Source organism: Tenrec ecaudatus, chromosome 1 (assembly GCF_050624435.1).
Source record: "Tenrec ecaudatus isolate mTenEca1 chromosome 1, mTenEca1.hap1, whole genome shotgun sequence".
Taxonomy (NCBI): domain Eukaryota; kingdom Metazoa; phylum Chordata; class Mammalia; order Afrosoricida; family Tenrecidae; genus Tenrec; species Tenrec ecaudatus.
In genome coordinates this window covers 173,633,452-173,641,685 of record NC_134530.1, presented here as the reverse complement: position 1 = coordinate 173,641,685, position 8,234 = coordinate 173,633,452, and positions in this window count along the sequence as shown.

Genomic DNA, 8,234 nt, shown 5'->3' with positions numbered 1-8,234 from the left:
GCCTCACCTGTAAGAACCCAGAAAAACCAAACCTCTCCAAGGAGAGGTTCCAAGGGAAATAACCTAGTTAAAGGAGATGATATGTCACCACCACCACCCAATGCCCCTAGTAGTGATAATTCTGAATGCCCAGGCCTTCGGTCACAATGGACCAATAAGTCACTTCATGATAAGTGAAGAAAAGATTGAAGTTATCAAGGATTTCATCTCGATACCTTCATCACAATCGATGCTCAGAGGTCAAACAACACATAGTCTTGGGCAAGTCTGCTGCTCAAAACCATTTAGAATGTTGAAAAGTAGGGAGATTACTTTGAGGACTAATGTACCCTGGACCAAGCCATGGTATTTTCAGTCACTTCATATGCATGTGAAAGTTGAACATTGAATAAAGAAGACCAAAGAATCAGTGCATTTGAATTGTAGTTCTGGTGAAGAAAATTGCAAGTACAATGAACTGCTGAAAAGACAGACAAATCTGTCTAGAAGATAAATGGCCTGAGTAAAGATTGCAAGACTTAGCTTCACATACACTTGGACATAATTTCAGGAGAGCCCATCATGCTTAGTAAAGTGGGGTGGGGAGAGGTGAAAAAGAGGAAGGGCTCAAGGAGATAGATTGACACTGTGGCTGAATCAGTAGGCTAGAGCATAGGGAGAGTTGTGAGGATATCACAGGACAGGGCAGTATTTCCTTCTGTCGTACATAGGAAAACAACTTGATGGCATCTAACAACAAGAGGCCTTTGTGCTTCTAAGTCCCCTTGCCTGCGTATCTCATCAAAAAGCATCTATCCTGGGCAAATGTGATCATTTACAATTTTTCATGTATTCCTTAAACAAATATATACTGAGTCACAAATGTTGCAAATAGGAATCTCAATACACAAACTGAGGTGGGCAATAATTATTACCTTAGTTGTTGTGGTGTTTGAGGGTGCAATAACAGACCCCAATTTCAAATATAAAGAGAATACTTATTACATCTCAAACAAGGACACCACAAAGACACATACACATCATCCAGATGAGGGAGGCCATTAGCACGAAGTCAAATGGTGTCCAAGGATTCACAGTCAGGATGCTATTTTTATGTTAAATTATTTATTGGGAGCTTATACAACTCTTATCACAATCCATCCATCCATCCATTGTGTCAAGCACATTTGTACTTTTGTTGCCTTCATCATTCTCAAAACATTTGTTTTCTACTTGAGCCCTTGGTATCAGCTCCTCATTATTTTTCTCCTCCCTCCCCACCCCACCCTCTCTCATGAACTCTTGATAATTTATAAATTATTATTTTGTGATGTCTTACATTGTCCGATGTCTCCCTTTACCCACTATTTTGTTGTCCTAGTATCGCCACTCTCACCACTGATCCTGAAGAGTCAGGATGCTAATTAAATAAGGCATGAAGTAAAGGAATCTGTCACAAATTCTGATTGGTGGCAGATGAATACATCATATTACAGGTGGGACTACAAGAGCAGGGACAAGAACATAATTGGAACACTTGCATTATGTTAGACAGAGGGGCTTGCAAGATTGGTCCAGAGGCTTCCAAACAAGAGAGTCAGGGGAAGACTGATAGGGCATGATTTATGACTATGCGACCCACACTACTGTCGGCAGTATGCTGACCCCTACCAAGGACACACCCAGAAAAGCCCCTAAGAGAGAGAGAGACTGCCCCTCCCTGGGCTGGTCAGAGAGGGGTGGAGGCACTCACCAAGGCACTCTGCCTCAGAGCAAGATTATCTACATACTTGGCTAATGATGAGAAGGAATTCAATTGGGGGGGGCATTCACCCATGGGGGACTCTGCAAATAGATTTTGAGCTATCACTGCCATCCCTAGCTTTTAGAAACCAGAGTGCGCAGAATGTAAGCTTTAATACAGTTGCTGTGGAGCCAGTTCTGACGCAGGGCAACCCCATATTCAAGAGAAACCGGGCTTCAAACTGGACCATTCTGGTTTGAATCCTTGCTGAGAATTCACTTTTCTACTCCAGATTTGGTGAGTCAGAATCCCCATTTTAATAAACCCCTTGGTGATTTTTACAGATGCCCAGGTGATTCTTATGTACACATTTTGTCACACACATTCAACTATAGATTCTGATCTTCTATAGCTGTGGAAAGGTAACTTGCATAATGAGTTAAACTGGAATGAGCTGGTAAGAACAGCACAATGTGACCTGACTATACCACTTTCATCACTGTTAGTGAAGGTCATTGTGTCAATCCATCTCGTTGTCGTTTCCCTAGCCTTTGCTGCCCTGCACTTTACCAAACATGTTATCCTTCTTTTGTTATCTTCCCTCCTAATGACACATCAAAAGTGAGTGGAAACCTCAGAAACTATTCTGTGATTCATTGGTTAATTACAGAAGTGAACAAGGCCTTTCTTATTAATGTACGAGTTTGGAAACTCAAAACCAAGATCACTGCTATCAAATTGATTCTGACTTATAGTGACCCTTTAGGGCAGGGTAGAACTATCCCAGTGGGGTTTTCAGGCTGTAAATCTTTATGGGAACGGAAAGACTCATCTTTGTCCCTAGGTAAAGTTGTTGGTTTCAAACTGCTGACTTTGCATTTAGCAACCCAATGTGTAACCTACTCCTCGACCAGGGTTCCTGTTAATCTGGATATTTCTGGGCAATCTTTCCACTCTAGATAACATTGCTGATTTGATAAACTAGTGGAGTATATTTCAGCATCTTAGAACACATAAGCCATGGGTTGGGGGGGTGAGCAAATGTTTCTATAACCTATTTTGAAAAAATAGTGATAAGATTTTTCTTGAACACGAGAAATAGAAGTTATCGATATGAAAGTATTTCTTTTTTCTGCTTTACAAACATCTCCTCTTATACTATGACATATTTCATTGCTCTACTTGTCAGCAACAAGATCAGGGAACTACATAAGAGAATTGATACATATTCAAAAGAAACACCAAGAATAATTGGAAACACATAGACGCTGGAATTCTTTGATAGAAAGACTGTCCTGTATTTTAGTAGAGGAGTTCTCACAGATGCAAACCTGGCAGGAAAGACATTTCCTAAACCATCCTCCTGTTATTTATACTCATGTCGGCCCCCCCCCCCGCCCCCACATGGAGCAGGGTATCGCAAAACAGCCTGTTTGGGAAACAACAGTACGTGACTTCCGAAGTCATAAAAGGCATTGCAGGTCAGGAAGAAAGGGATTCTGTTGGACAGAGATCGTTGTAACCTTACCGATGGTGTCCTCCTCCAGGGACTGTTCTCTGGAGATCAGAAATAGGGGATTTTTTTTTTTTTCCTCCCAGGCTGATCGGTAATGGAGAGGAGCAAATGGCTTACATCCTGGGTCTCATTCTAGGATCACTCTCCTTGGACAAATATCACAAGATAATTAGCAGTGGCCAAGGAGGGTTAGTGTGACTTGAGGAGAAAAAAGCTAATCAATGTCTCCCAAAAGGACACATTAATTTGAAAACAGAAGGAAATTAAATGTGTAGAGTACTTAGTGTGAGCTGTGAGGATCCCTGGTGGTACAGCTGTGCTGCTAACCACAAGGTCAGCTGCTTGAGCCCACCCAGATCTACAAGGGAGAAAGAGGAGGCTTTCTGTTCCTGTAAAGATTCATAGCTCTAGAAACTCAAAGGCATTTCTATTTTGTCCTATTGGGTCGCTATGATTCAGAATTGACTTGATGGCAGTGGTTATGGTTTTTAGATCATGAGTTGTTCTACCATGAGAGACATTTGATTTAAAAAAGAAGCTCTTGATAGAAATTGTAAAAAAAAACTATTATACTCTATTTGTTTTAGAGTGCAAAAGAGACCCTATCATCCAGAGTAGGGAGGCCATTAGCACAAGGTGAAAATGGCATCCCAGGATTCCCAGTCAGAACAAAGGAAACTGTCACAAATTCATGATTGGTGCCACAGTGATGGGTGGGAATACAGAAGCAGGAATAAGACCTTGATTGGGACACATACATCATGTAAGCTTGCAGAGATTGGTCCAGGGCCTTATGACCAAGGCAGTCAGGGTATGACTGATAGGCATGACTCACAGTTATGTGGCCCCTAGCACTATCCATCAAGGAGGCGTGCAGGCCAGCCCCCACAAGACTGCTTCTCAACGAACTGGTTAGAGATGGGTGGAGGGAATCTACTTCCCAATGAACTCTACCTGAGAGCAAGATTATCCTCATCTTTGAGTAATGATCAGACAAATTCAGTAGAGACTAAATATATGTGGGGGCTCTGCAAATGGAATTTGGGCTTTCATTGTCATCCATAGCCTTCTGCAAGGCAGGGTGCTCAGAATTTAATTTCCAATACAGACCCACAATTTTCTGTGAAGCTTGTGGTTGTCTTCACCAAAGAAGCACAGTGAAACTTAACAAAGAAACTTTGTTTCAGATTACTTGTGGATCAGAAGTCCTGTTTTAGGATACAAGAGCAAACCCAAATCTCAAATACAATTTAAGTGGAACATTTATTAAGTCTTTTTCTAAAAATTTTTGTTGGGGGGTGGATGACTCATACATTTATTAAGTCTTAAAGAAGAAATAAGCTGCATTGAAAACATTAGCCAAAAACAAGGCTCCGGGACTTGATGGAATACCAGTTGAAATGCTTCAAAAGGCTGATGAAGCACTAGAAGCCTGTCGTCTGTGCCAGGAAATGTTGAAGACAGCTACTTGGCCAACATGAGGCAGGGGCAAAGCACTGCTCCGGAGGAGAAGACACCTGTGGAATGTGAAAAGCCCCCAGCGACCCTCAAACCCACCCCACCCCCATATCACTTCTGTAACACACTTGCTGTCCCCACCAAAGTCCTGTGTAACTGCTTGTTTCTGCTTCTGGATGATTTTGCTTGCTGGCTCACTCGACCAGTCGCAGATCACCCAGTAAATCAACTCCAAAAAAAAGAATCTAAGACCGGGAGGCCTGGGCTGTTTCTGGATATGAATCCACTGAGCCACCGGCCATAAAATTTTTCCTTTTGTTATAATCCGCTTGACATTGGCAACTCCCTCAGAGCGACTCCAGTAAAAAGCAATCTAACTAGAAGAGGTCCGTATTTATGTCCAATCCATAGAAAGGTGACCCATGATAGTGCAGATAATTACTGTTTGTAGAAGATTATGGATGGCAGGGACAGCCCAAAATCTTATTTGCAGGGTCCCCAAATAGATTAAGTCTTCATTGAATCTTTCTGATCAATAGCCAAGAATATGGATAATCTTGTGCTCAGGCAGTCTCTAGGAAAGTAGATTGCTGTCACCTGTCTCCAGTCAGCCCAGGGAGTGGCAGTCTGTCTCTCTTAGAGGCTTCCCTGGGTGTGTCCTTGATGAAGGTCACCCTAGTAGAAGTCATACTTTTGGGGGAGGGTGCATAGTCATGAGTCAGGCACTAGCATTTGATCCCTGACTGCCCTGCGACCAGTCTTGTAAAAGCCCTCCTAACAGTGCCCCAACCACGCCCTTCCCATTGCTGCATTCCCACTTGACACTGTGATTGTCACCAATGAGTTTGTGACAGTTCCCTTTGTTCCATGCCCTATTTAGCCAGTTTCCCAATTGTGAATCTTTGGACACCAGTTTGACCTCGGGCTAGTGGCTTCCCAAGTCCAGATGCTGTGTCTATGTCTTTGTGCTGCCTTTGTCTTTTTTAAGATGGAATATTCTCCTTAAATTATATTTGAGATTAGGGTCTCATTTGTACCCTAAAACAAGGCTGACCACTGTGACCGAGTCAAACTGGCCTCGTGGGCTGTGAACTTGAAGAGAGAAGAGGCCTTTCTCCTGAGGAACTGCTGAGGGAGGGCAACCTGCCTACTTTGGGGTTAGCAATCAAGAGCTTAAACACGGTGCCACCATATTATCATTCCTTTCCTCATAATATCCCCCTGTGTAGTGATTATGAACTTTGGATGTTAACTGCAAGTTCAGCAGTTCAAAACCATCAGCCACTCTGTAGGAGAGAGAGGAGGTTTTCTACTGCCTTAAAGAGTTAATGTCTCTGAAATTCACAGGGCCAGGTCTACCCTGTCTTATAGGGTTACTGAGTTGGCATTGACTCAATGGCAATGTATTAGAGCTTAAAATCTGAGCACCAGGTCTGTAAAAGGATATGGATGGCAGTGACAACCCCAAATCTACCTGCAAAGTCCCCACGTAGATTAAGCCTCCATTGAATGCTTTCTAATCCTTAGCCACGGGAGTAGATAACCTTGCCCTCTGGCAGAATGCTGGGAGAGTATATGGCCTCCTAGGTGATCAGCCCACAGAGGGGAAGTCTCTCTCAGAGATGTATCTTTCGTGGTGTATCTCTCATGAAAGTCACTGTACTGGGACAGAAGGTACAGGGGGTCAAATAGTCATGAACATGCCCTATCAGTCTTGTCCTAACTGCCTTGGTCAGAAGGTCCTGGACCAATTTATCTTTCTTTCTTTCTTTCTTTCTTTCTTTCTTTCTTTCTTTCTTTCTTTCTTTCATCATTTTACTGGGGGCTCTTGCAGCTCTCATCACAATCCATGCATCCATCCATTGTGTCAAGCATATTTGTACATATGTTTCCATCATTATTTTCAAAACATTTTCTTTCTACTTGAGCCCTTGGTAACAGCTCATTTTCCCTCCTTCCCCATCCTCCCTCCTCATGAACCCTTGATAATTTATAAATTATTATATATTTTCATATATTACACCGACTACTGTCTCCCTTCACCCACTTTTCTGTAGTCCATCCCCTGGGAGGGAGTTATAGATAGATAATTGTGTGATCGATCCCCCCTTTCTCCCCCCACCTTCCCCTTCCCCTCCAGGTATCACTACTCTCATTACTACTCTCAAGGGGTTTATCTGTCCTGGATTCCCTGTGTTTACAGCTCTTAGAGCTCTTATCTGTACCAGTGTACATGCTCTAGTCTAGCTGGATTTGAAAGTTAGAATTGGAGTCATGATAGTGGGGCAGGGAGGAAGCATTAAAGAACGAAAGGAAAGTTGTATGTTTCTTAAGTGATATACTGCACCCTGACTGGCTGGTCTCTTCCTTGTGACCCTTTTGTAAAGGAATGTCCAATTGTCTACAGATGAGCTTTGGGTCTCCACTCCACCCTCCCCCTCATTCACATCAATGCTTTTTTGTTCTGGGTCTTTGATGCCTGATACCGAATCCCATTGACACCTTGTGATCACACAGGCTGGCGTCCTTCCTCCATGTGGACTTTGTTGCTTCTCAGCTAGATGGCCACTTGTTTATCTTCAAGTCTTTAAGATCCCAGATGCTATATCTTTTGATAGTCAGGCACCATCAGCTTTCTTCAACAAATTTGTATATACACTCATTTTGTATTTAGTGATTATGTCAGGAAGGTAAGTATCACAGAATGCCAAGTTATTAGAACAAAGTGTTATTGTGTTGAGGGAGTACTTGATTAGAGGCCCAATGTCCATCTGCTACCTTAATACTTCACATAAAAATATATGTACATAGATCTATTTCCCTATCGCTACATATAAATATATTTACATATGTGCATGCCTATATTTAGACTCCTATAAATGTCCTTTGCCTCCTATTTCTTTCCTCTATTTCCTTGTACTTTCCTCTTGCATGGACCAATCTTGTAAGCTCCTCTATCTAATGATGTATGTGTCCCTACCATGATCTCATTCCTGCTTTTGTAGTCCCACCTCTATTGTGATGTATATCTGCCATCACTCATGCTTTTGTGACAGTTTCCTTTGCCTTCCATGCCTTTTTAAAATGGTGTCTCTCCACAAACCTATATATTGCTATTTAAAGCTCATGTTGTTGGTCTCCCTCATCTGGATGATGTGTCTGTGACTTTGTAAGGATTTGTAAGGTAGGTTAAGTCTCTTTAAGACTTAACAAATGTCTTTAAATTGCATTCTATATGGAGCCATTCTATAGGTACCCTAAAGCAGCAGTGATTTTGGTGTTTGTTGGTTTAGCCTTGATGTTTTCTCCAACTTCTAGCTACCCTAAATATAGTGTACATCTTAATGGAAGCAGAGAGACTCAACTTTCTGCTGCAGAGTAGCTGGTGGTTTAAAACCATTGACCATGTGGTCAGCAGTCCAATGCTGTGGTAGTTACATAATCTGGTGTCAATTTAGGACTTGAAAGGATTAAGAGCCAAGGGGTGGAATCTAGTCTGTCAATCCAGAAAGAGCCAATGAGACCTCTGTGTGGGCA